Source organism: Hyaena hyaena, unplaced genomic scaffold (assembly GCF_003009895.1).
Source record: "Hyaena hyaena isolate Hyena2069 unplaced genomic scaffold, ASM300989v1 scaffold_84, whole genome shotgun sequence".
NCBI classification, from domain to species: domain Eukaryota; kingdom Metazoa; phylum Chordata; class Mammalia; order Carnivora; family Hyaenidae; genus Hyaena; species Hyaena hyaena.
The window spans coordinates 1,225,820-1,252,962 of NW_024080716.1; the positions used below are offsets into that span (position 1 = coordinate 1,225,820).

Below are 27,143 nucleotides of genomic sequence, written 5' to 3' on the forward strand. Positions count from 1 at the left end.
TGTTTGTTTATTAAACCCTTTGCCTATTTTCCACACTCTGTGCTCACTGCTGCACCACTGCTCACTCCCCTGCTTTTCAAGAGTGACCACTGTTTGCCTTTTTAAACAAAACAGGTTCTGTCTTTGCCAAGACCTGAGAGAAGTTGAAGGAGCAGTTGAGTGCTTGTTCGTTTTCTGGTTTAGAATTCCAGCGTTGTGGGGAAAGACAAGACTTTGGGAGTTTGGGCTGAAGCAGCCACTTCCTTCTTCACCTGAATTAGCTCGCAGTCACAGGAAGGGAAACTGCATACATTCCCATATTGTTACTGTCACAGTGAAGTCATCTTACTGGATGAGCCCCTGCCTCCCCACTTGTCTGTTAAAATTCTCTCCCTGATATTTTTCCTTTCTGTGGGAGGGAGGTCATCCAATACAAATTACCCTTTACCTCTACTTTTGCTTGTGTTCATATTTTATGTGATCTGTTTACTTCAATAAAAACAGCTTAGCCTGAGATTGTAATGATGGATGCTGAGAAAGGCCGTTGAACTAGACCCAGATATCATGTTTTCTCTTCAATCTCTCTCTCCTGTTTTGGGTAGCATTTGGGGGGTCGGGTTTAGACAGGTTGCAGTGTTCGAAAATGAGTGAATCTGGCAGACGGTGAAAGTAGGCTTTCAATCCACTCTCCAATGGATTGTTCTCTCATTTTCAAATATGTTGAATGTTCTTTTGAACAATCTCATTTATTTTTCCTATTTCTCACCCAACATTTCATTGCTGTCTCCCACCTGTGAGCATTTTTTCTTAACTTTGTTTTCAGCTTCTTCCTCCATGTCAGTTTTGATTACTCAAAAGTATGATCTGATTTGACCTTGGCACACTTCTGTGAATCACTTCTTCCCTAAACTTAAGCCTTTGATGATTTCTTTTCTTCCCATAAAACTTCATTTCCTGCGAACCATTTAGCTTTTTCTCTTTCTTTCGGAGACTTCTGGTTATGGCTTTGTCTAGCCATTTAGGAGGCTCCCAAACTGCCTCCCAGCAGTTCTTTTTTAACTCTTCAAAATGTGTTTTCTGCCTTGTCTGAACCTCTTGAGCATGGGGACTGTCTCGTGCTTGGCACGGCCTTGCCGCCCCATGGATGTGCTGCACGGATGCTATTTTTACTCAGGGGTCTCTTCTTCAAAGGCCATCCTTCAAATTTGTATCTCAGAGCTCAGAGCTGTTGTTTGTCTCTCAGCACTGGGCAGCTAAATCTCTGAAACACAGAGCTGCAGCGGCCCATCTTCTAATGCTGACTCCCTCCCACTGCCAGGATGTTACGCATGCCTTCCCTGACAGATGGCCATTGAGCCTCTACTTGGGCATTTCCAATTCTTTGTGAAGCAGTTGGTTCTACTGCTGGGCAGCTTCATGTTTAAAGTTCTCCTCTCCTTTGCTCAGAAACGGGAGTTTTCACTGTTTCAACCCTAAGAGTTTTAGCGTTTCATATTTGGCACAAGTATAACATGGCTTCTACATGACCCATCCCCGGATTCTCGAGGGTAGCTGTAATTCCTCCATCCCCTTCCTTTCTTGCTACCTCTGTCGTAGGACTTACACAGGTTTGGATGCTTATATTCTTTATCCTGTCCCTATGTCCACGTCACGTTCTAGATTTCCGCCATGCCATTCACCTCTAAAGTTCTCTTTCAAGTGCACTTCTTTGTTAGGTACTGGGAACAGTGTGCATTTGTGAGTCTGAAAGCTAGGATATACATAGGGAATATAGTCAATGGTGTTGTAATAGCATTGTATGGTGGCAAGTGGTAGCTACATGTTAGCACGGTTTATAGAGTCATGCAAACACTATGTAGTATACTTTGAACTAATGTAACACTGTGTATCAACTGCACCTCAGTAATTAAAGGAAAACAGTTAGGATTCAAATTCTAGTACCATAACTTACTCGGTGGTTGAACTCAATCAGATTATTTAAGTGTTCTGGACTTTGGTTTATTTAGACCCAAAATGGATATACGAATGACTTCTAAGAATATTTTTAAGGATTAAAGTATGAAAAATGCTTAGCTCAGTTACAGAAATGTAGTGTGTTTAATAAATACAACTTTTACCTTGATAAACTTTTTGTCTTAGATCTTTCCAATGTTTTAAAAAATTTCATTCCAGTATAGTTTACCTAGAGTGTTATCTCAGTTTCAAGTGTACCAGATAGTGATTCAGCAATTCTGTACATTACTCAGTGCTCATCATGATAAGTGCACTCTTAATCTCCTTCACCTATTTCACCCATCCCCCAACCCACCTCCCTCTGGTAGGTTGTTCTCTATAGTTAAGAGTCTCTTTGTTGTTCCTGGTGGGTCCCTTTTTTTCTTTGTTCATTTGTTTAATTTCCTAAATTTCACATATGCGTGAAATTATATGGTATTTGTCTTCCTCTGAGTCACTTATTTCACTCAGCATTATAGTCTCTACATCCATCCATGTTGTTGCAGATGGCAAGGTTTTGTTCTTTTTTAAGACTGGATAATATTCTATTGGGTGTATATATGTATGTATGTATATACCACCTCTTCTTTATCCATTCATATATGTATAGACACTTGGGCTACTTCCATAATTTGGCTATTGTAAATAATGTTGCAATAAACATAGGGGTGCATATATCTTTTCATATTAGTGCTTGCTTTCGTATTCTTTGGGTAAATAACCAGTAGTGGGGTTATTGGATCATATGTTAATTCTATTTTTAACTTTTTGAGGAACCTTCATATTGTTTTCCACAGTGGCTACACCAGTTTGTGTTCCACCAAAAGTGCAGAAGTGTTCTTTTTCTCCACATCCTCACCAACACTTGTTGTTTCTTGTGTTTTTGGTTTCAGCCATTCTGATCGGTGTGACATCATATCTCATTATAGTTTTGATTTGCATTTCCCTGACAGTGAGTGATGTTGAACATCTTTTCATGTGTGTGTTGGCCATCCGTATGTCTTCTTTGACAAAATGTCTGTCCGTGTTTTCTACCCATTTTTCAATTGGATTGTTTGGGTTTATTTGGTGTTGATACAAGTTCTTCATATATTTTAGATTCTAACCCTGTATTGGATATGTCATTTGCAAATATCTTCTCCCATTCAGTAGATTGTCTTTTAGTTTTTTTTGATTGCTTCCAGTGATTTCTTTTTCCTTTTTATATACGTGATATGATTTTTAGAATTCATTATTTTAAGAATTTCTCCCTCTCTCTCCTTCTCTTTCTCCAGTTTTTTTCTTTTAAGATTTATTCATGCCTACAATCCTAAACAACAAGAAAAAAATCCCGTTACTTCTCGATTCATGTCCCCTTTTATTTTGTAAGTTTGTCTAGAACTTAACTTTTTTTTGGACAAATACGCTTTTTTAGCTACATGAATTTTCTCAACTCTTGACTACATCTTTACTCATATATTCAGTTTGTATTATTCCTCCTGTGGAAAACATTTGTTCACCCTTTTAATGGATCAATGATGACTGGGTATTGCATGTTACTTAACTCCTCATTAAACCCCTCACTCATAGCTTTAAGAGTTACTTAGTTGAGTTATATATTTTTAAAATTAAATGTTCAATTAATATCAATTTAAAACATATACCATGCACTTCTTACATGATACGCATTGAGCTAGATGCTTTAGGAATGACATAAAACTGTTTTAATTTATTCATGCATTTATTCATTGAATATATTCTTGAGAACTCCAGATCCAATTTTGCATTTGAGGTTCAAGAAACTGAGTTAGACAAGGCTGTCTCTTCTCAAGGCACACAAATAAATACAAGTGATAAGACAGTGTATCAATTTTAGTAATTTAGATATGGAACCAGACATTATGAGATGGGCTGCTTCACCAAACCTTTCTAGGTTGGGAAAAACGTCACGGCAGGTGACATACTTAAAGTTTGAGTAAGGGTCTTAAAGTCCCCTGGAAAGATAAGACCTCTCTAAGGGTTTAGATTGCATTTGGTTATTAAGCCAATTTTGTGAAATCCAACCGCTAAGTTCCATGTGTTACCCTTGACTCTCCTCTTCCCTCCAATTTTATGCATGGAACATTTTTTCATACTTCTGTTTATTTTAGGGGTCTGACAACCAACAGAATAACTGAAAGATGTGATGATCTTATCAGTTTGCTTTTGAGACCTAATTACTGCAAGAATGCCTATTTCCGCATTTAGCAATAATAACATAAATACATAGAAATAATCTCATGATAATATGATACATTACAGAGTATTTCTCAATCCATCATTTCATTTACTTCTTATAGAACAGCTTAGTGCTTGTGGGCTTCCTGAGTGTCTTAAGCACTGCTACTGATAGATAAGAGCACAAGAACTAGCACCGAATAATTACGTGTAGAGGGTTTGCAAAGCACTTTTCTCTTTTTATGCCAAGATGATCATGCTGTATATTCTGATTTTATTTAGATCACATGACCAGGTCTGCCCATAATGAGGCATCTAGGAATGTGTCCCTTTACCACTCTGTGCCTCAGCTTTGTTACTTGCCAAATGAGAATATTGCTACTATTACTAACAATAACACTAACTTCACCTCAGTGGATTGAGGTGAAAAACAGTCATTCATCTGTGTGAGAGCATAATGTGTATAGCTGGCCACAACTGTACATACAATATGAACCTTTTAATCGACCAGATTGTTAGTTATTTCAGTCGAGATGAGTTCAACTTAATTTTTACCTGTCTCTACAAGTTTTCTAAGGTAGCTTTATGTCTTAACTCGCTCCTGTTTAGCCCAAAGTGACTGCAGGCAAGTGCCGTATGTTCAGTAAGTACTTGTTGATTGAATTTTTTTGTGTGTTTTTAAAGTCCTGACCTTCCAAAGTCCAGTGCTGGAAATTTGTAGGAGACTTATATTTTTGCTTAGGATTCCCGAGGCCTCTCATTTAATTTCTAGATTATAAGTTCCATTGATGGAACCCTTATAAATATCACATTAAGAAGCTGAGCATTACCTTTAGGCCAAAGCAATTTACTTTTTAAAAATCTGATTAATTTCAACACAATCAGCCAGGATGTCAGAAGATCTCAGTGCCTCTGATAGATGCTGACAGGTGAGGAAATTAAAATCAGGGAGGGAAGCAATTAAATACTGGCAAACATTACTTTAATGAGACAACCAAATCATTCATAAGCCATGGAATATGTTGTATTCTTGATAAGTATCTTAGGGTGGCGGGTGAGAGAGTGCATTTAAAAATGTGCTGGAGTGCATTTAAAAATGCTCTTTGTACATGATCGGATGACGGGAGTAGAGGCCGTTCAATGTTTGTTACCTAACACCTTTGGCCCGATCTCACATTTCAGTTGTTTTCAGAGACAGACTTCCTAATGATCATGTTAAAGATTATGACCTTGTTTAATTTAAGCAAATCTAGAATACGATTTAAACAATGAAGTAGATTTAAATCTACTTAAATTTAGTTTAAGTAGATCTTACAAATCCTTTCACCCCACCTCTGCCACTGCCTAAAACTTCGGCAACTGCACAAAATCCAGACAAAAATAATTTTTGGCCTTTTCACAAGTGATGTAGGGATAACCGTGGTCAAGAACTATGAGGAGAGAAGCAAAAAAATAAATAAGTGCCATTTTGTACAACTTCTCGTGCAAAAGACTTAGGAATTAGAGTGTTAAGAGCAGGACCCAGGTGCTCAATCCTCATTCAGCTCTTCTTTTCAGGATAACACCCACCTATTCAGAAGGGACATCTGGAACCACAGTGCTTACAAGCTGCCTCTTAATTGCATTAATTTTCTAAGTTCAGGTTTGTACAAGGCTCTGTCATGTTATGCTCATTGGTCCTATACCCCTTGTAAAATATCAAATATTAAGAGGCATCTTTACATTGGCCACAGTGATTGTGATATCAGTTGGTTGGAATTTGTGTTCATAATGTTAGGCTCATCTTCCTAGGACTGTGTTGCTTAAAAATTGCCCTGGGGATCAGGCTTCGGTTTAGAACGTACCTCGGTTTGTGAAAAGCCTGTTGGAACAGTTGTCTCTGCTCTCTTGATTTCTCACAACCTTCCATTCCTTTCTGCCTTTTTTCCTTATTTCCCTCCATGGTTCTTTCCTCTCTTTCTTCTTCATGGGCTTCGTTTGCCCTCCCTGTTTTTTCTTGAAATAGAGTGTAAATTATCAATGATTCTGTACCAGCTCCAAAGGGGCCTGGTGAGTCTTGCTTTTGCATTTATTTAATTAATAGGTTGAGTTTTGTAAATTAAATGGTGAGTATACAGGTTTCTTTATTTTGGGTTGAAATTGCTTCTGAAAATGAGAACATTTTTCTTGAGAGAGGATGGGTGGTTTGGCCAAGGCTGCAGACTGCCAGGGTCTTGGTCAGTGGTCATAAATACAGAGGCGACTAAGGATAACTGGCCTTATTAGCAAGCTGCTAGAGTGGGGTTTGTCAGTTGTCCAAGATGTCTTTATGGGTCTAGTGGAGAACTCCACTGCATTAGGTAATACCCATGAGTTTACTGAGGACCAGTGACCTCCAACCATGTGAAGATGGCCAGTGAACTTCTTAGCTAGGAGGCTTCAGCTTTTCTACCACTTAACGTGAGACTTAGTGACAAGAGAGAATTCAGGGGTACTGGCTTCTGTTGTTTCTGTGGCTTGTGTTTTGACAGTTTGCCAAGAAGTTTGCATCTCTGAAACTGCGCTGGGGAGAGCTGAGAAAGTCCTCATGGTAACCCTGCATCGAACACTCCTTTTGCCCCAGCTTAGTAATGTGTCATCTTCTGGTTAGACCACAGATGTGAAGTCTTCTCTGTCTCCTTTCACTTGCCAAGGAAGGAGGACTCAATACTAAATGTGTTTTGGTGCTTTGACAATCGACTTTTAGACAGTATATGTTCCCAGATGGGAGGCTGTGTCATGTGATAGAAGGGTCATTGCTGGTTTGGGAGTTAAGATTCGAGGTTACGTTTTTACCTACTCCGTATTAGCCATACGATCTTTAACGTTTGGTTTCCTTGTTGGTGAAATTAGTAATAAGGATGATTAATGTTTTGATTTTGGTGGCCTATGGCAAGAATTTCTTGCAGGGTAGACTATCAGCCAGGTCCTATTCTGAATCTTATTTGAGTCCTGTATGAAAATGGGATATATGAATAAAACTTCCCCGAAGTCTTCTACTTCTCAATAAATCTGTCCATCATATTCAGTACCCTGTTCTTCTGTTGGAAGCCCCACCTCTCTTAACCTAAGGGACAAACTTGAGGCACAAAGGCTGAGCTTCAAAATTATTTGAGATGGACCTTCAGGTCTTTACACGTTAAGCCCTATCTCTTGCTTCCCGGGGTTGAGAGGGCACTTCATTTTTCATTTTGAAGTGTTGTCTTTGGAAAACATATTCTTTGTTGTTGTGGGGGTGAGACCAGGTGAGATAGACGTAGATAAATATTGCGGTGTTTTAGAACTAGGGATATGGATCAAAGAAATTCCCATCTCAGAGTTAGTCTCTAGCACTGTATGCTTGTAACATCATCCTTATCTGTTGATCAGATAAACATGGGCTTATAGGAAGAAATATTAGTGTTTTGTATACCATCACTTTCCATTATTTACAGATAGGTAATGATGGAGGAAAATCATCCCAAAAATGTTGAACTGAGGTTTGGCTATGAACTAGATATCATAAGCCCCATTTACATATAAGGAATTGACACTCAGAGAGTTTTACTTGCCCAAGAACATTGTTAAGAGGAAGACAAGTCTGAACGGCTCTAAATCCCATGTGTTTTTGCTGCTTTCTCATGTCAGTCAAGTAGCTGGTTTCATTTTATTCTCTCCTCTACCCAACCGAGTGGATAAAGTCAGTGAGTTGTTTGTGTTTTCCCAATCTAATAGTCCGGGATAGACTAAGATATAGAGGAAAGATCACTGGACCAACAGGTGGAGCCCAGAAAGCCCAAAATTATACCCTACTGTGTACTATACTGTGTAGTCTTGGGCAAATTACCTGCCTTTCCCAAACTTCAGTTCCCACATCCGTAAAATGAAGACAGTGATACTCATTCACTATATACTTGTGAAGTTAATCATGAGAAATATGTTAGTTACCTTCTCCTTCTCTCTCTTCCTCCCAGAGCTTCTGTTTCCTCACCTATGAAGTGAGTAGATGAAGCTCTTCCTGCTTCTTCACTGGGTTGTTATGGAGTGAAATGAGATAGTAAATGTGAAAACGTTCTGCAAAACAAGAAACTGTTATATAGGTAGAAGAGTTTATGATTATTACTGATAAATGTAACTTAGTACCTAAGAGGAACATTTACCTGTTTCCTTTACAGATACTAGCATTACAGTTTGCTGAACCTTGCGTCCACTGACTATTTGAAGAGGTAGTTGTCTGAGGTAAGAGAGGATCAGCATCTCCATATTTAAGAAGTGCTAAGGGGCATCTTAGCCAAGATGTTTACAGTTGATATTACTCCTAACAGAAGAAATATAGAAATATTTCATGAGCCCCAAAACCTGAAAAATGGCCAAAGCAATGAACTGCCATCTTTTATCTCTTTTTGATTTAATTTTCCCTTTCAATTCCTAGCACAAAGATCTGGGCAATGCAGAAGATTCAGACCTAACAAGTATTTCAGTGTCCAGGATGTGCTGTGTTCTTATCTACTGCCTTTTGGTATCCCCAGCTAGCCTGTGTCAGGAGGGCTTATCCCCCGTTTCTGAACCCATGATTGGCTGAATTTTTCACTACACGATGCTGCCGTGCTACGTGGCTCTGAAGGGATCAAACTCTACTTGGTGGGTGCATGACTCCTTAGCTGCCCAAAAAAGATCTTAAAAAGCCATAATCCAAGGCTACAATGGTGACCACAAAAATACAGCAAGTGAGTTAGAGGTTTTTGAGATTCAGGACCCGTAGTATCTACATGCCACTGTTCTGGGGGACCTGTGAAGGAGCTAGGCCTTTGGCAAAAGAATGTTATTTGTGGTGAGTTTGTCAAGAAAACAGAGGCCAGAAAAAAAAGATTTAAAGGAAGCATGATCGTTGCAAAATTTGCAAGATGTGTTTTCTTTTGCAGCTATACCAGCCCATATTTGCAGTTCTCAGTTAGGTCTGCCATATTCTATGTCATCTTTGAGACATCTTGCCATCTTGCACAAAAAAAAGAGGTGAAGTGGTCAATATGGTGGTCCTAACTGCATACCCTGTACTTTAGCAACTTTGTGGAAGATTTTATATCATCAGTTTAAGTACTGTAAACATTTGTTTTGCTGAATATTTCAGTAATTGTGTTGGTATGATTTCTATGATCTTGAACTTAAACACAACTTTAGTTACAGAGACCTTTGAAAACATTGAAGTTTGTTGGTGTGCCCCATATTTGTAACAATTAACAGTTTAGAATGGAGTGGAAATTATGGTATTACATTAACATTTTTTATTAATATGGTTTTTAAAGCTAATATTCACCACACACATCAAATAAGAACATGTCATGTGTAAACAAGATGGGTGATGTATGGCCCATGAAACTCCTCTATAATTAGATCAGACATAGCAGCCACTTATTGTTTGGATTTTGTTCTCATGCCTACAAAAGAGAGGGTTATAAAAAAAACAGTAGTGGAGGCACCTGGATGGCTCAGTCGGGTAAGCATCTGACTTCAGCTCTGGTCACGATCTCACGGTCTGTGGGTTCAAGCCCTGCATTGGGCTCTGTGCTGACAGCTCAGAGCCCAGAGTCTGCTTCGGATTCTGTGTGTATATTCTCTCTCTGCCCCTCCCCTGCTCGTACTCTATCTCTCTGTCTCTCTCAAAAATAAATGAACATTAAAAAACCCCAAAAAACAGCAGTGGCCAAAAATACATGAATGACTCCTGCCCATCTTTTGGCCCCTCTCTTGTCCATAAAATACTCTTGCAAAAACTCCTTTCTAATATATTTTATGTATTTTTGTGGATAAATATATTAGAAAAGAATGTCCTGTAGACACGTAATATCATAGTTTTGATAGCTCTGCTAGGAAGAGATCTCAGTGGTTCATTTAGAAGCTGCAGTTTATTAACTGTTCTCCAAATGCCAGTTGTTAAATATTAATAGAGTAAGCTTTGAAAAGTGGCCATGTGCCCCTGTTCTGCACTGAAACTCATCTTGAAACTACAAATAGGAGTTTAAGCAAGCCTTGAAAGGTTAAGAAACAGTTGCTCTTGAGAAAGAGGGATTTTATGTATATCTGTTTGTCCATCCATCCAGCTATCCATCCATCCCTCCTCTGTATTTTGGACCTGGGGATGGGTGTGAGCAGGGAAAGATGAAAACTTCTCAAATAACCTTTGGAGGGTGGAGAAGTAAATATTCTGGGGGCATGCTGCAGAAATGTAAAATAATCTGGTGGTAATAATTGGTATCGGTGGCAGTAATGAAGAAAGAATAACAGTTTAAATAAATAATTAGACTTGACAGTAGATGTGTCAACAGGTACCCACTTAATGAGTGTAATCATTGTTTTTCTCCGCTTTCAATGTTGATCTACTGACTGTGTTGTGTTCCCTATTCCACTTCCAAACCAAGTCTATTTAAAGCTGCGCTCCATGGAATCTGAAACCGTATACCCTGTTTACTATTTAGAGCTGATACCCAGTGTTCTTTAATAGGCAAGATCTGTACTTGAACAAGAATAGGCTTCTGGCCTCCTGTAGGCCGTTTATTATCCTTGTTTTCCACAGGGTGATTCATTAGCAAGGATGAATAATACTGAATTAATTATCATGGACTTGTCTATATTGCTAGAGTGAACTGTTGATTATAATTTGATGGAAACAGCCCTACTCTACGTTAAATCAAATTAATCAGTTACTGCTTTTTTTGAGGTGGAGGTAGAGGCGGTAGTATTGTAATACATGGAATTATTTTCTTAGTTACCTGGACAGAATAGCATTGTTTTCGGGAGTGAAGCCATGTGTTTTATGTTATGTTGTGTGAACAAGAAGTCATGAGAATCTAATTCTAATCCCAGCTCTGGCTGTGTCACCTTGGCAAGTCACTTTCCCTCTCCAGGGGTCCATTTCAGCATCTAACAACAGATGGAGTTGGACCAGTTGATCATGGCATTACGTGTAGTCAAATGTCCTATTGTCTGTGATTTTATTTCTTAGCCAGTCTTTTCTTCGTCCTGCTGTCATTTTTCCAAAGTCATAGGAAAGTCTCATGACTCTGCTATGGAGCCAGTGATGGGAAGTCGGTATTTCTCTATTAGCTTTGGTTCTTTAATATACTGGAAGAACAGTTTATGATTTGAATTCTGTGTACACCATGATAGAGTATTTATGCACAGATCATCCCTTACCTCCAGCAATGTTCAGTTCCTGGTTAGAAAAGAGAAACAAAAATCCATCTTCCTCCGTGTTTTTCTACTCCATAATCTGGATCGCATTTCTAGAGGGTCTAGGAAACGTATGCCCTGGTTATACTGATGTGTTCATCTTCTATTGCTTGATTTTTCCAGGTGAGTCATTGACTTGTAAAGAGAGATCAGAATGTCAAAGCCAGAGTGGACTTTTAAGAACCAATGTAGCCAGATTCCCTCCTTTCAGAGACTGAGGTTTGTGGTCAGGGATGTAGTCCGATTAGTGGCAGATCTTGGTCCAGAACTTTTCTTCTGACTTCATAGTTTTATTTCTGTTTTAGAAGAGCTATCTCTTTCTATAAACTGTCCTTTCTGTTCCCAGTATTTAAAAGGCCAATGTCTTTTGGGCAAAACCCATCTCAGTGTCAATGCAGGGATGCAAGATGCTTTTAATGCAAAAATGGGTTCCAGGCATCTTTGTTAATTCCTTAGGGCAATGGAGTAGAAAATTCTGGCTGGCTTCTGCTGTCTGTTTTTTATTAGGAGACTATGGATTCCCCTGCAATCCTTCCTGTAAAAGATTACTTGACCCTGACATCACCACTGTTTCCTCCACCCGCCTCCTGCTGTTTTTTGATCCAGTGAATTATAGGAAGCTGGGGATGAGCTCCTAGTTGGCTGTTTACTGTGCATAGTTGGGAACATTAATAAAGAGAAGACAGATGAAGGATTGATAAGCAAGAGGACAGGAGAGTAATAGCCAGCACAGTGAAATCTAGTTCAAGGCCTGTAATTCCCAGGTGTAGTGCTACACAAGATTAATAGCAGCATCTCTCATTCTTTCAGACTTTCTCTCTGCTTTGTTCTTATGGGATTGGGCTGGGACTGAGAAGCAGCTGGGATGATCTTTGCCAAAACCAAACTCATGTTTTCATGAGATTTCCAGGTCCAGAGAAGAGAGTAGTAATTATCCATCATTTAGAAGATAATTTAGAAGCCACTGGGTCTAAACACTTATCTTGGACCTCCTAATACTGAAATACAGAGTGTGGAAATCATTTTACTGAGTCTGAAGTTCATTTGGCTTCTAATTAATTTGCTTTGACTCCGGTGAAACCATGACCTTCCCTTGAACCTCAGTTTCTCCATCTGTGCTATGGGAGGAGAGGGAGGGTGGAATAGATGATGTTGAAGCTTCTCTCATTCCTGATTTTCACGAGTCTCTGATTATCTAAGGACTCACAGCAAGTTTGTATCTGAGCTGGGCCTTGAATTCAGAACGACCTCTGTCTAGTTTGGCGTGCCTGTTATCATAACTTCTACTGCCAGTGGAAGTTCTAAACAGTACTCTTGAGTCCCCCAGCCCTTTTTTTTTTGTTTGTTTTTTTCAATGTTTATTTTATTTTTGAGACAGAGAGACACAGAGCATGAGTAGGGGAAGGGCAGAGAGAGAGGGAGACACAGAATTCAAAGCAGCCTTCAGGCTCTGAGCTGGGAAAACAGAGCCTGACATGAGGCTTGAACTCATCAACCATGAGATCATGACCTGAGCCGAAGTCGGATCCTCAGCCAACTGAGTCACCCAGGTGCCCCATCCCTCAGCCTTTTAAAAATTAAATACATCTTCCCCTCCCCTCAGTTGACAAGGCTCTCTTATTTTGTCAAGGGACTTGTCTAAGGCAGTAGTTTTTAATTTGTGTGTGGTGGCTTTGTGTGAGGAGGGAGTGGAAGTGTAGGGAACAGGATTATGGAATCTTTAAAAATTTAGGTGAATCTTTGAAATAGTTAGGAAATGCACATCTTCACAGAGAATGCTGTCTATACTTTTAGGAGGTTTGTGGACCTTCTGAAGGCCAGTGGAGACTCTAGGTTAAGCAAAAGGTGTTCGTTGATACTTGGTTAACATACATTTCCTGTTGCTGTTGGATTTTTCTGTAGTTTGCCTATAATTCTACTCCGATTGTCCGCCTTCCTTGTGAGTGTGAACTTGGACATTTAAATATGCCAAACTGTTGAGTGATATTTTAATATTGAAACTGCTGTTCTGCTAGCTTCACTCACTCTCTCATTCATTCACTCACGTAACCCAGAATCAGTACATGAGAGCCATTTTAATGTATTATTTCATTTAACTTCCCAAAACAGAAAATTATTTTCTCCCCATTTTTCATGTACAGAAACTGAGCTCAGCATGGTTGATAATTTGCCTAGTCATACAGCTAATAAATAGCAAAGTCTGGATTTCAATCCAGATCTGGTCCCAAATATATGATTACCTCCAGAAACCGTACTGAATATGAGTAGGGGCAATGAAAATTGTATAAACTGTGGCAATCCCTGGTAGAAAATGGTGAATGGACCCCAAAGGAGTACAGTGAATGTGTGCTGTGGGAGTTCAGAGAGGGACAAAAATCACATATCCTGAGTCATTATATGGTAATTTATTAATTAAGTGCTTATCTGGCAGCTTCAGGCTACGAAATGTTGGGTAGTTGTATAAAATCATTCCAAATCACTGGGTTTTTTTTTTTCCCCCTTTTTATTCAAACTTCTGTCAGGCTAGTGGTCTCAGTTTCTTTATTTTTGTAAGTGACATGAGGAGACCAAAAGGGATTAGAGTCCTAGTGCCCTGATAACTGTGGGTTGGTCATCAACTGAACTGGAATGTCAATGCTTTGGGGGAATCCGTTGGTTATTTTCTCCCTGTTATATGGAGCGTGGGATTTTTAAACAGAGATAGGCTTCTGACCAGGCACAGGTCAGCACAAATGCAGATGTGAGCAGCCAGATCCTGGATCGTGCCAAGATGTAATGTTTGCCACATGTGTGAAGATAATGTATCATGTTCAGCGAGCCACCATGAAAGTCTGTGGGAGCCACGAGAGCGAAAGCTGGTGTCCGAGGTGGAAGAGGCCTCCGAGATTATCAGGGGGTAGTGCCTTCACCTCACTCATGGGGAAACGGAGGCAGAATAACAATCAGACTTCCTAACAGCCCCTGCAAGGGGATCTTTCTAGATTTTCTGTCTTCATTGACTGACACACCACAGAACACAACAGGTAGGCTTGGTATACCGGGATTGGGAATCCAGTGTAATTCACTGTGTGACCTTAGATACGTTACCTGCTTTGTTCGGGTCTCGGTTTTGTTGTCCTTAAAATGGAAGTCACGCCCTACTGACAGGAGTGTTGTGGGGACAAGTTCAGTACAATATTAATGTCATTGATAATCCTCATCAAAGCCTGAAGAGACAGGCATGGTCGTCCTGTTTCTACAGATTCAGTTTTCTGGTTTCATCATGATACTTTTTAGGTCCTTGCTTCTGAGAGTTTGCTCTGAAGACCAGGAACCTCAACATTGCCTGGGAGCTTGTTAGAAATGCAGACCCCAGGCCACACTCCAGACTTCCTGCATCAGAATCTGCATTTTAATAAGATCCCCAGGTAGTTCATTTGCTCATTAGAGTTTGAGAAGCATTGTTTTGTGCCTGAGATCAATGTCAAGGCTATTGGCCATGGCCTGGTGCCAGTGACCGGCCCACTGCCAAGCCTTCCCGGGGCATGCCTTACCCATGCCTTGCGATGGCGGGAGGGAAGCCTGTGAAGTTGCTCCCTGGGAATAAGGAGAACTGGGTTGAAGGAATCCAGCAGCCTTTATCTTTTCAACGCCCTTCATTTCCTTAGCAGTACGACTCGCAGGGGTCAAACTGGGATCGGATCCCAGATCTTTCTCCTCGCAAAGTCCATGTTCTTTTCATTAAACCATGATGTCTCAGTCCGGAGGAACGCTGGGCTGTGCGGATGAGAACTCTACATTCCCCCATAGTGTGAATGTTTCCACACTGGCTGTTTTACTCTATTACTCAATTCCTAGAGGGGAAGAATTTAAAAAAAAAAAAAAAAAAAAAAAAAAGCTTGAGTTGAAAGCCAGGATCCTGCAGCTTAATCAGTTATTTTCGTTTTTTAATGAGGGTGAGTATTGTGAAATAAGTAATTATTAATTACTCAAAACTAATGAAATATTTTAGTTTCCTTGCTAAAAAAGCATATGGAAGCTAAAAGAAAGCATATGGGTGTTTTTCAGGAAGCATATTGGTGAATGGACAAATTACAGCAGTGCCAGTATGCCTTTGCTTTCTGGCTGGGGCCATCACTGTGTGTGCTGGCATCTGAGTCCTCGTGTGTTTAACGAGATTTTTAAAAATTCCCATCTGATGTGTGCCTTAGGTTGCCTCTGGAGTTACGCAGCTCTGCCTCCTAGTTTTTCTGCTGTGATTTCACTCTGACTTTGCTAGTTGAGTGTCACCTGGTTCGAACCCTCTGCCGAAGGTGGCTGTCGTGCTCTTCTTCCCCACATCCTCTGCTGAAGAGTCAAGGGGTCAGCTTGGCTGATGGCTGCATGTCGAGACTCTCTGTCCAATGGTTTTCCACAGTGGTGAAACCAGTACCCTTTTAGACTGTAGAGCTGGATCTCGCTGACCCCGCTGGGGACTCTGGAGGAGCCCTGGGTTAGCCATTGCATCTCTACACTCCAGGTCTCTTCCTTGTGACGTAGGATTGGTGATACCCATGCTCCTGAGCTCACAGGCATGGCCATTTATCCAATTTGTAGTCCATGCCCTTTGCCCCTTCTCTCCTTTCCTTTCTGTCTCCTTTCTCTTGCTACATACTTAGTCAGTCTGGTAAATAGCTCAATGGATTTGGAAGAGGTTGAAACTATTTTCGCTGCTCTGGGGATTGCATACTTCTAGACTTGGAATGATCAGACACCGCATGATCTGTTCGAGAAGGCTCTTGGCCGAGTATCAGAAAACCAAGGTTGCAGACCAGCCTGACTTAATAAGCATTTATATAGCACCTACCAAGCAGGGTGGTTTGCTAAAAAATTGAAGATGGGAGGTGGCAGGGATGTGGAGGTGAGTTTGAGTCAGGGCCAACGAAGACTCAGTGTGATATGTGAGCTCAGTAATTATACTTTGTGAGTGAGAGAATTTTGAAGGAGCCTTTCTACCTGGGGGTTTCTTGTAGAAACTGGATCGGAGTCAGCTTTAAAAGATAGTTAAGTGGACTTGGATGGGATGTTATAAGGGGTGGAGGGGAAGGGCCCATGTGTCCTGTTTCCTCCTTACTACCCCATGTAGCATCATGATAAGGGATGGGTGGGGGTGACCATTATTATTCTTGCCTTGAAAAAATTTTTAGATATTTATCTTTGAGAAGAGAGAGAGGGAGAGAGAGACAGAGTGTGAGTGGGGGAGGGGCAGAGAGAGAGGGAGACACAGAATCTGAAGCAGGCTCCAGGCTCCGAGCTGTCAATGCAGAGCTCGACGTGGGGCTCAGAGTTGCGAACCGTGAGGTCATGACCTGAGCCGAAGTAGGACACTTAACTGACTGAGCCACCTGGGCGCCCCTGTTCTAGCCTTTAATGCATTGAACGTAGACCTAGTTAAGATGATCTGAGACATAAAACAAATAAAACATGTAACTGTCTAAGATTCTGCTGACCCTTCTGCTGTATAGGACCAACTCCTATGAAATGCCACCTCCCTCCTTTTTGCCTGTGCCTGCTTTCCTGCCTAGGGGACCAGCTCATATCCTCCCTTTTATGGAAGCCTTCTTTCGCTATGTCTCTACTTCTCTCCCTTTCTTTATCTCTCCACCTCTCTACCTCTGAAATACAGTCTTAGCCTTGGACTTTGGTTTACAATGAAACCCTCTTTTCTATTACCATCTTTCCGTGTTTACTCACACCTGTCCCCTGGCCCTATTACAAGGGTTCTGAATCTCAGGACTCCTTTCTGCTTCTCCAGATACTTTAACTCCTGGTAGTGCTCACAGTTCCTCCTACAGTTCTTCCCATTCTGTGTTGCTTGTGTTTAAGACGGATGTGACACTTCGAGGCTTATGGAATTTCAGAACTGGAAAGGGACTCAACAACTATCTAGAGACCTCTCCCAGGGAAGAAATGACTGACCATACTTTAACTGCCCCATCAGGAGCAGGTCTGAGAAGGGCGTCCCCATCTGACCAAGCAGTAGAGGGAAGGTTGCGGTTGGAGTTTTGGCTCACCGCTCTGGCCTTGGCTGGGTTCCTTCTTACTCTGAAGACCATTAGGAATAAAGATGGTACACACAGCACTATTGCTGGGTCGAATGGAGAGAAACAAGGGGACGTTTACAGGGTATCTGTTAGGTAGCAGGCTCTGTGACAGGTGCTTTTACCTCGTTAAGCGTGGTCAGTCATCGTAAGCTAGAGTTTACTCTCTGCCTGAGGGAGACAGATTATAAACAGGGTATTTAGAAAAAGCTCTTCTTTAGAAGCTCTGATGAGCACCCTGTGGTGGATAGGTGCCCGTGATAGGTAGTGGATAGACCTTGTTTGTGATCAAGACTGAGCAGGACGGAGGTGGGAATGCCTATGTTCTCCTAAGTATATAGCGAACTTCTTGCGAGAACCAGACTTGAGTGTCTCACACATGAGCGTTTGCCTTATTGGCTTGTTCTTGTTATTACGTCTTTCTCCCTCCTCTTCCCAACCCTCCAACCTCCTGACTATACATTTCTCCCCACCCATCCCTTTTCCTTTTCTTTTACCTGCTCTTACTACATCTTTCCCCCTCTCTTCCCCAAATCTGCAGTCCCCTGACTCCATTTCTCCCCATTGCTCATTTTCCTTTTCCCCATCTCTCCTTCTTCTGACTTAACCCTGGGCGGCCCGAGGTTCCATCGACTCTCTGATGGCAGAGTCCTCTGTACCGGACTGAGAGCATGCTGGCGGGGAAGATGAGACACAGATCTGTTAAATACACAGTAAAAATAGCTTATGATCTATGGGACTCGGTATTAAGCAAGATGATATTAACGAGGTTTGAGGGCTGTTCTGAAATGAGGCAGCTGCACACGCATATTGGCTGCTTTTCCTCCCTACCTCTGGCAGCTCGTGAGCAGTGTTGCCATGACAGTCCTCGGGCTCTGTTTAGATCAGCTATTTTCTGAAGGAGCCCCTGACCTTCCCCACAATAGAAACCGTCGATGTGGTCCTGTCAGTGCCTCTTCAGATGCTGTGCGACTGGTGAGCCCCAGTTGTCACTTGGAAACTGTTGGAAGCTGTAGGTCAGGACACAGACATTGGACACTTGGGAGTAGGCAGGGCTTTTCAACATCCTCTGCTCATTTGCTGGGTGAGGATATGAAGCCCCGTTGAGTGGCGGTGACTCGCTCAAGGTCACCGAGTGCAGTAAGGATAGGGGATGGGAACGTGGGTCTCCTGATTTCTCTCCTGTTCCAACTGTGCCACATGTACCCTGCCGGAGGGCAGGGTGGATGGAGATGAGCCAGGCCTGGGGACATCGCTATTCCTAGGGACGGGCTGGGGAGGTGAACAGGGAGAGGAACTCCATGCAGAGGAAGGAATGAGGAACTGACGGGGAGTTCTGGAAAGCGTGGGGCTGATAGATGCCCAGAGTGAATGCCTGAGGTGCCACTCAGCAGTGCCCATAGCCAGAGACACTTTCCTATCAGATGCCACAGATGAGGTCATGACAAGTAGATACTTAAAGGGGCAGGGGAAGATCATGTCATGTCTGCTATTGCTCTGAACCCTTTCCTGACCTCTCATAGGACCTCACATGAGACTACCATGAAAGGCATTGTCAGCACCATCCTTTCTTGGTGGGTACTTTATTACAGAGTATTAAATATTCTTCAGATCGTTCCTATGTGAAATGCTGTCTTCTCCACAAGATTGCAGTGGCCTAGGGGATAGAAGGGATTTCTCTCCCTTTCTTTTTCCCTCCGTCTTCTTCTGCCTCCTTCCCTCCCTCCCCCTTGGCTTTCAAACATGGCACCGGGCACGGACCCAAATCACATATGATGAGCATACAGTAAACTTTTGTTGAGTTGAACTTGGTTGAATTCAGATCGACCTCTTAACATTTTTCTTAGTTGACAGTGAAAGTTGGCAAATAATGATTTGGGGAAACAGTGTTCTCACCAGTTTGGATTCTGCATGATTTCTTGTATGTCCTTCATTTCCATAAAACCCAGTATGCTGTCCAGTATCATCCTCATTCTACAGTGAAGAAACGAGTCAGAGGGACCTGCTCAAATTCACTTCATGTAATAAATGGTAGAGATTTGATTGAATTCTAGGTCTTCTGTCTTCAAATAATGTAATGTTGCTTCTGCTCTTCCCCACTACTTATGGAAGGGGTGTTGTTTCATAGGCAGCGATTCAGCCTTCTAACGGGGAATCTCCAACCTTTTAAGGTTGTGACCTACCCTCTTACGAGTTTGGGAAAATAATCACAAGACCTCAGGTTCAAACAGTGATTTGTTATAATGCTTTGGACAACTCCTTAGCTGTTTTGTTTTGTTTTTTTTTTTTCCTCCCAGTAAGCCAAGGAAAAATAGTGCACTTGTATATTCTTTAATTTGTTTAGTTTGAGATAAACTTTAGAATAGTGTGTAAGAGTTTTTAAACTTTTAATAAATTTGGATACATACAGGATGCGGGGTAGGGTGGTAAAAGGCCTTCTGCCCTAAGTGAATTGACTAATTTAGCTAAGAACAAAATTAGACCACTGTTTTTGGTTATAAAGATGTAGGATTTTTGAATGTTGTAGCAAGAGCTTGGATTTTGGTTGATATTGTTGTTTTCTAGGTTCCTCTCAATGTTTGCCGTATTCATTACATGATAGCCATTATGCTTTCCTACTTCTGTAGGATTTGGATGAGATGGGATGATAACATTCTGCATCCTTTCTGAAATACCGTAAATGTGGGCAGTCTTCTTTTTTATGTATGTGATCAGGATGGACAGCCTTGGCTAATTTAAATTTCAGGACAGAGGCAAACCTTATTTGTCATGAGTATAATATCTGATATATAATATTTTGTTTTTGTATCTACCTTTCTAGGTGTTTAAGGAGGAGGATGAGTTGAATAGCAATAGTATAATGTCCAGGGAGAAAGCCGAATATATAAGACTAATTTGTTTGTGAGTCTATTTCTGTAGTGTGTGTGTGTGTGTGTGTGTGTGTGAATGAGATTAGCTTTTGGTCTTTTTATAAAGTTGTCTGTACTTTGAAAGTACATAATAACTTTGGAAGCACCAAGGGAGAAATTGAAATTTAAACTTGGATGTTCAGGGAGATGGATATTTTACCTTCTGTTTCAGAGTTGAGTTGGAAGGAGAGGTAAGAAGTTAGAAAATTGTATTGTTTGGTGTTAGATGGAAATCAAACACTATGTTTTCTTTGAGAAGAAAGTTTGTCCCGAGTATCTGAATATTCTTGCAATCTTTCTAAAAATTTTTGGGCCCCATGGACACCTAAACTTTCATTCAGTTGAATCAGTTTACTCTGAACAATGGCTAAGAGAACATGTGATTTACTATAAATAATGTGCTCTAAATAATAAGAAAAAATAAAAAAAATCAGGACTCTGTGTCTTTCTTGTATGTTTGAAGCAGTTGACCTTGCTTTAGAATTGCACATGTCTGTGTCTGTGTCTCTAAGTAGATTAGGAGCACCCCGAAGACAAGAGAAATGTTTGTGACAACGATTTTGTGAATTCAGGTGCAGGTAACGAAAACAACTTTGATAACATCCTTTGCTTGGGATTGACAGGCTTATTTGGAGTCTCTTTAGAAGTCATTCTATTACTCTTGAAATCCCTGTGCTTCATTCGCTTTGCGTGGAATGAAGAAACATTGTCCATCTGCCTACTTAACAAGAAAATGGGGTGGTTTAGGAGTGCAGTAGCCTGTTTACACACTGGCCCAAACTGTTACTGTAAGAAAAGGTTTCATAGATCTCAAAATGTAACAGAGCTAGGAAAAATATACACATGTAATATATAGAGTGGATGTATATGTACATACATATGTGATCTGTTCCTTGTCACAATATTTAACCCAACGTGCTATTTACAGTAATGAATCAAAATGTCAGTTTTTAAAAATATGAAGTGTCAAAGTGTTCCCACATTGCAGGAAAGTTTGATGTGACAGTTTGTTAGTCATGTGACTATTATATCAAATGTGTCTCACAATGTTTTTGCTCAGTGTTCGCTCTTGTAGGCTTCTCACACTTCTTTTAGTGAATTCCTAGTTCAAGTTACTCACCCGAGGAGCACATTTAGGTTACGTGTCTCCCACACCTCACAAATGCTATGTTTTTCTGTACTTGAAACTGACTGGATTTCACATTACTTTTGAGTGGTTTGATTTTGTGCCTGACACATTTATGTATAGTGGCTAAAAAAAAAATCCCGCTGCTGTCATTTTGTTGTTTTCACTGCAGAGCCATTACTGAAACTTGGAGAATGGATGTTTTGTGTTTCCAGAAGTTGGGAGCCCCAAGGTATAATTTAGGCGTCCTTATTTGCTATTGCCCACTCTTTCACCTTGGATGCATTTTTAAATTTTGCTTGGCACAATGATTATACCAACTTCTACATCCTGTTGGAAGGGTAGAATCATAGATCACAAATGTTTTATGTTTTGGGAGGGGGGGCGCCTGGGTGGCTCTGTTGGTTAAGCATCTGACTCTTGATTTCGACTCAGGTCACAATCTCACGGTTCATGGGTTTGAGCTCTGCATCGGGCTCCGTGCTGACATTGTGGAGCCTGCTTGGCATTCTCTCTGTCTCTCTTTATCTCTCTCTGCCCCTCTCCTGCTCTCACTCTCTCTGTCTGTCTCTTAAAAAGAAATAAACATTTAAAAAATAAATGTTTTATGTTTTGGAAAAGAGTATGATTTCTCTCAGGAGAATTGATGGCTGTGATACTTGGTAGCTCTGTGTCCATGGGCCACACTTTATCTTTGGCCCTCAGTTTCCCTGAAGAATTGTTAAGGTTGAAATTAGATGATCTCAGCGAGCTTTTAACCTATGCTTCAAGGAGCCCCAGGGTCCTGAGTGGATATTTGGCCTCAGAGACTGAGGTCCAGGGTGAGCAAGGGGACCCTGGGCCTTCCTACCTAGAGTAGCTGAACTCTTGAGATTTGTTTTAATTTAGTTTTATATACTATTTCATTGAAGTAGAAGTTTCCATTACATAAATAATCAGTGTGCCTACCTCTTGGCATCTACTTTACTAGATGGATCCAGAGTCAGCATTCTTGGGCTTTGTGGCTCACTTCCCAAGAGGTGTAGGTGGGTAAATACATCAACAGATCTTGGCCACTCTGATGTCAGGTTCCCCCTGTGCCTTCAGGTGGCCTGCCTGGAAGTTATTTCAATGGCACAGCGTTCTCCATACTGAGATTTGAGGCCACTAACTGAGGACACATTGGTGTCTGCATTTAATTCTTACCTCTTTCTAGTCTTAATAGACTGACTTTCCAAGTCAGCAGGTTTTTGGATCAGGAAAAGACCATGACTTGCAACCAGTAGAGGTGGAGGAAGGTATAGAATTTTTGCAAGTATTTCATCTGCTTCTGGTCAAGGATATGAATATTACTCATTTTAAATTTTTTTAAAATTTATTTTTGAGAGAGAGACAGAGAGAGAGGGACTGTGAGCAGGGGAGGGGCAGAGAGAGAGGGAGACACAGAATCTGAAGCAGGCTCCAGGCTCTGAGCTGTCAGCACAGAGCCCGAGGTGAGACTCAAACTCGCAAACCACGAGATCATGACTTGAGCCGAAGTTGGACGCTTAACTGGCTGAGCCACCCAGGTACCCCATGAATGTTACTCTTTAAGCTAGAGTGTTTTAGCTCGTGTGGGGAGGAAGGTGTGCACCCACAACTTGAATTTTTAATTTATTCATTACCTCCCCCTCCCTTCCATTCATACACAACCACCACCACCTGAATCCACTGGGCAAGGCAAGCTCCTGGGTAAATCCCCTAGAATGGTGTGGCAGGAAGGTACCAAGTTGTGAATTAGCAAAGCAAGGCAGAGACCATAAGAATGACAAATGATTAAGGCATGTGACTTAGTAACACTGTAGAAAAACCTTTAAGTATGAGCCTAGTAAAATTAAATTGGAGAAAATATTTCTCCTAGATTAAAAAAAAACAAAACAAAAAACCAAAACCAACCAAACAAAAAAACATGTCCCAAAGATGGCAAAGAGGATGCATGTCTATTTTGCAAGATGCGGAAACCTTGTGTTCAAAGTTCCTCGGGGATCAAATTATGAGATTAGTTTGATTTAACCCTTTTAATATCCGGAATCCTGAAGGGAGACAGTGGTCAAGTTGACAGTTCTGTGCATGACACTTTGTTGTGAAATGCCCCTCTGGTGATAAATCTCATGAAAACAGTGTGAGGACAGAAGGAGCAGCTGAGTGCCAAGACAGAATGTTCTTGTACTGAGTCCCGTATCAGCCACTGGGGATGCACCTGGGTTTATTTGGATGAGAAGGCAGGGATGACCCAAAATACATGTATAAGATAATGAGGACCCCCCCCCCCGCCCCCGGAGTGAATCCTGGCTCATTTCCTGAAGAAACTGGTGAGAAGAGGCAAAAGGTTCTGAACCAATGTTGAGCTCTAGAAATATAGTTTCAATTCCAGTAGGAAGCATTTTCTGCATAGTTTCGCCAGTGTGGAATACTGTACTGGGTTGTTAGGATCGAGGGAGATGACATGAGGGTGAACCAAAACAAAAATACTCACCTGTCTTGTTCATTTAGTTATCTTACTTTTGCATTGACTCCTTTCTGCCTCTTTTTTTTTTTTTTTTTTTTCTTCTTCTCTCTTTGCTGGAGTTTAAGGAGCTTGAGTTCAGAGCTTTGTCTCTCTCAGTTCACAGTTGCCTAGAGTCATGCCTGGCTCTTCTATTAGCTCAATAAATATTTGCTCAATGGATGAGCAATACTGAAAGGGAGCATTGTGGAGGAAAGACACATGACATAAATCTGGACAATTCTGACCTGGCCACTTCTAAAGTCCCTGGGACTTTTACTTCATGCTTATTGAGTTAAGTAGTATTCTGAGTACTCTGCATTATTCACTCAATCCTCACAACCACTCTCTGAGGAAGGTACTGTTACTTATCCCATTTCACAGAGGTAAAGTTGAGAATCAGAGACTTAACCCAACTTGCTTCCAGGTCACATGTTCATAGGAGGTAAAGGCAGGACTTGAACTCAGGTAGTCTGGCTCCACAAGCTGCTCTCATAACCACTAAGCCATTTTGTCTCCGTGCAATGAGTATATTTATCCCTGCCTGTTCTGTCTCCTAGTGTGTTGTGAGGCTGATGCAAGATGATACGTACGAAGTATTAGGGAAGGGGTGAGCCACCCAGTGAAGGGGACACTGCACGGATAGCCATTATTTAAAGTAAAAAGCAGAACCTTGGCGAGAAAGTTCAGAGAAGGAAAAAGAACCATTACTCTCAACTTGGATGAAGAGCAAGGGATTAAGGAAGGCTTCATGGGGGAAGTGACATTTGAGTCAACCTTGAATGAGTGGGGTTTTGGTAAAGGGAGATACTTTCTAAGCAAGTGGAACGAATGATAGAATTGAGGTAAGTAGCACGCAGTGTGGTGGAAAATGGGTTCATTCACCAAATGTTGATTATGTTAGCAGATCCTGTGCACGAAGGGAGTGCAAGAAGCAGTGAGTCGGGTATTGAATGGGGAGATGATAAAACATAGCAACAAAAAAATAGTATAGCAGCTTCACATTCTTTGTGGGAGTTGGCTGTAGACAGTTGGATGATCCCTGCCTTACCCAAGTCATGCTTTGAGTCCTCATTTTCTTTTCTTTTTAATTTTTTAATGTTTTATTTATTTCTGAGAGAGAGAGAGAGAGAGAGAGAGAGAGAGAGAGACAGCATGAGCAGGGAAGAGATACAGAATCTGAATCTGAAACAGGCGCCAGGTGCTGAGCTGGCAGTCAGCACAGAGCACGACGCGGAGCTTGAACCCACAAACTGTGTGATCGTGACCTGAGCTGAAGTTGGACGCTTAACCGACGGAGCCACCCAGGTGCCCCTGAGTCTTCATTTTCTTATGCATGGTCCATAAATACTAGCTCAAGTTGATAGTACCCTAAAAAGAGTGGTCACATAAACCTGCAGGATGCCACATACTCTGGCGCCCTCTTAGGTATTGCTGATGTACATTAGCCACTTTTAGGGAGCCCCCTGGGACAACATGCCGCTCGCTCTCCTTTGACTCTGAAACTTTGTTTTTGCCTTTTGAGCAACCCTAGTTAACATCTCCTGGGAGAAAGACTGCAAGAGGCCTCTGGCCAACCAGCCAGACTGGTTGGATTCATCTGGATTCGTGTTCATTCTCCAGAAGATCATCTAAGACCAGAGCTAGATCCATTCTCAGGGCAGCCGAAAGTCCCATCTGAAAGAAGAAGTTAGAGCACTCTTGCCAGTAGAAATTACGTGTCATTTAGAAAGAAGGCTGTGCTCAAGAGAAACTTGAGAACATGCAGCCCCTCTGAAAAGTAAGAGTGAGAAGCAGGAAGTGAGGAAGCCTGAGGTCTTCAAATGGAATGTGCAGAAGCGTGTTGGTTACCGACCACAGGAACTCCCCTGCAGGCTGCCTGGTGAACATTTTTTGACAAAACAGTGTCGGTGTCAGCCACTCACCAACTAGTCCCAGAGAGGGCTTTGTGCTTGTTTCCTTCTTCCACCCAGGCATTAGCCTGACAGGGAAAGGAAGGCCGGGTTGCATGTCTACACAGTCCCTGACCTTTCCTTAGGAGCAGTTGCATGAAATTACCTCACTTAATCTTCCCCCTCCCCCATCTGACTGGGTCAGGATGATTAATCTCTGCCTTTATAGGAGGGATGCTGAATCCCAGGGCGTCTCACGTGGGCTGAGGTAGATCATGTTTATGTCTTGAACCTTTGCCATGTTCCTTTATCTCCTTGTCTGCCTGGTGAATTTGTGTTCCTCCAGGTTGTGAAAGAGCTTCTCCTCTGAAGAGTGTCTGCACCACATGTGGCCTCTTGTCTTGACTTGCATCATGATCCCATTCTTTATGTGTGCACCATTTCTCTAAAGGTTCAGTACGTGGGTTGGAATGACCCTACCTGTTACCTTCTCGTCTGTGAGGTCCTGTGGAACTTTCGAGCAACACATCTCAAATCTGGCCTGTGTTGGAATCACTTGGGGCACCTCACTCTCAGAGATGATGGTCCAGTAGGTCTGAGAGCACAGTGTGGGAGAATTTGTGTTTCTGACGAGCTTCTGGATGATTCTGAAACTGTCGGTTTGTGGGCTCATTTTCATTAGTATGCCTTTTAAGTATAGTTCAGGACCCCTGTTTTCCAGGAAATTTAACTGACTGTCTTAACCCAAACTGGTTTCTTTTTTCACAGTCTCTTTCTCTTTCTCCTTCTTTTGTATTTTCGTGAAGCCTATCTCCTACTTTATCTGAATTAGGTAATTTTCTCATGCATGTAAGTCTCAGAGGCTCCATTACTAACTTCTGGTGCCTTGTTCAATACATTAGGTAAGAGAGACAACTTTGTACACATGGACACAACTTTGGATGGGATGTCTTGAATCCTGAGTTCACATCTTGTCGTAGCCTCCATGAGCTTTATGTTTTGGGGACAAATCGTATCTTATGGAGTTGACTGTCCTCATCTGTAAAATAATTATTCCATTTCCTCTTGCAGCAGAAGCTCATGGAAAACATCAAATGAGATAGTGAATATATAAATTGCTGTCCACATGCAGTGACATTCATTGTAGATTATTGCTACTGTATTGTAGAGTTGACTCATTCCCTTTATCATTAATGATGAGGCATGAAGGAAATGTTGTTTTCAATGACACTGAAGGGACTGAAGGGCTGAAGGGACACTGAG

General features: G+C 41.5%; 1 protein-coding gene across 7 annotated transcripts in view; it reads left to right on the forward strand.

The window, feature by feature from the left end:
• LOC120233110 (LIM domain containing preferred translocation partner in lipoma) overlaps positions 1 to 27,143 on the forward strand; it is a 673,125-nt gene that overhangs the window by 163,904 nt on the left and 482,078 nt on the right. The gene's annotated exons all lie outside the window — the stretch shown is intronic.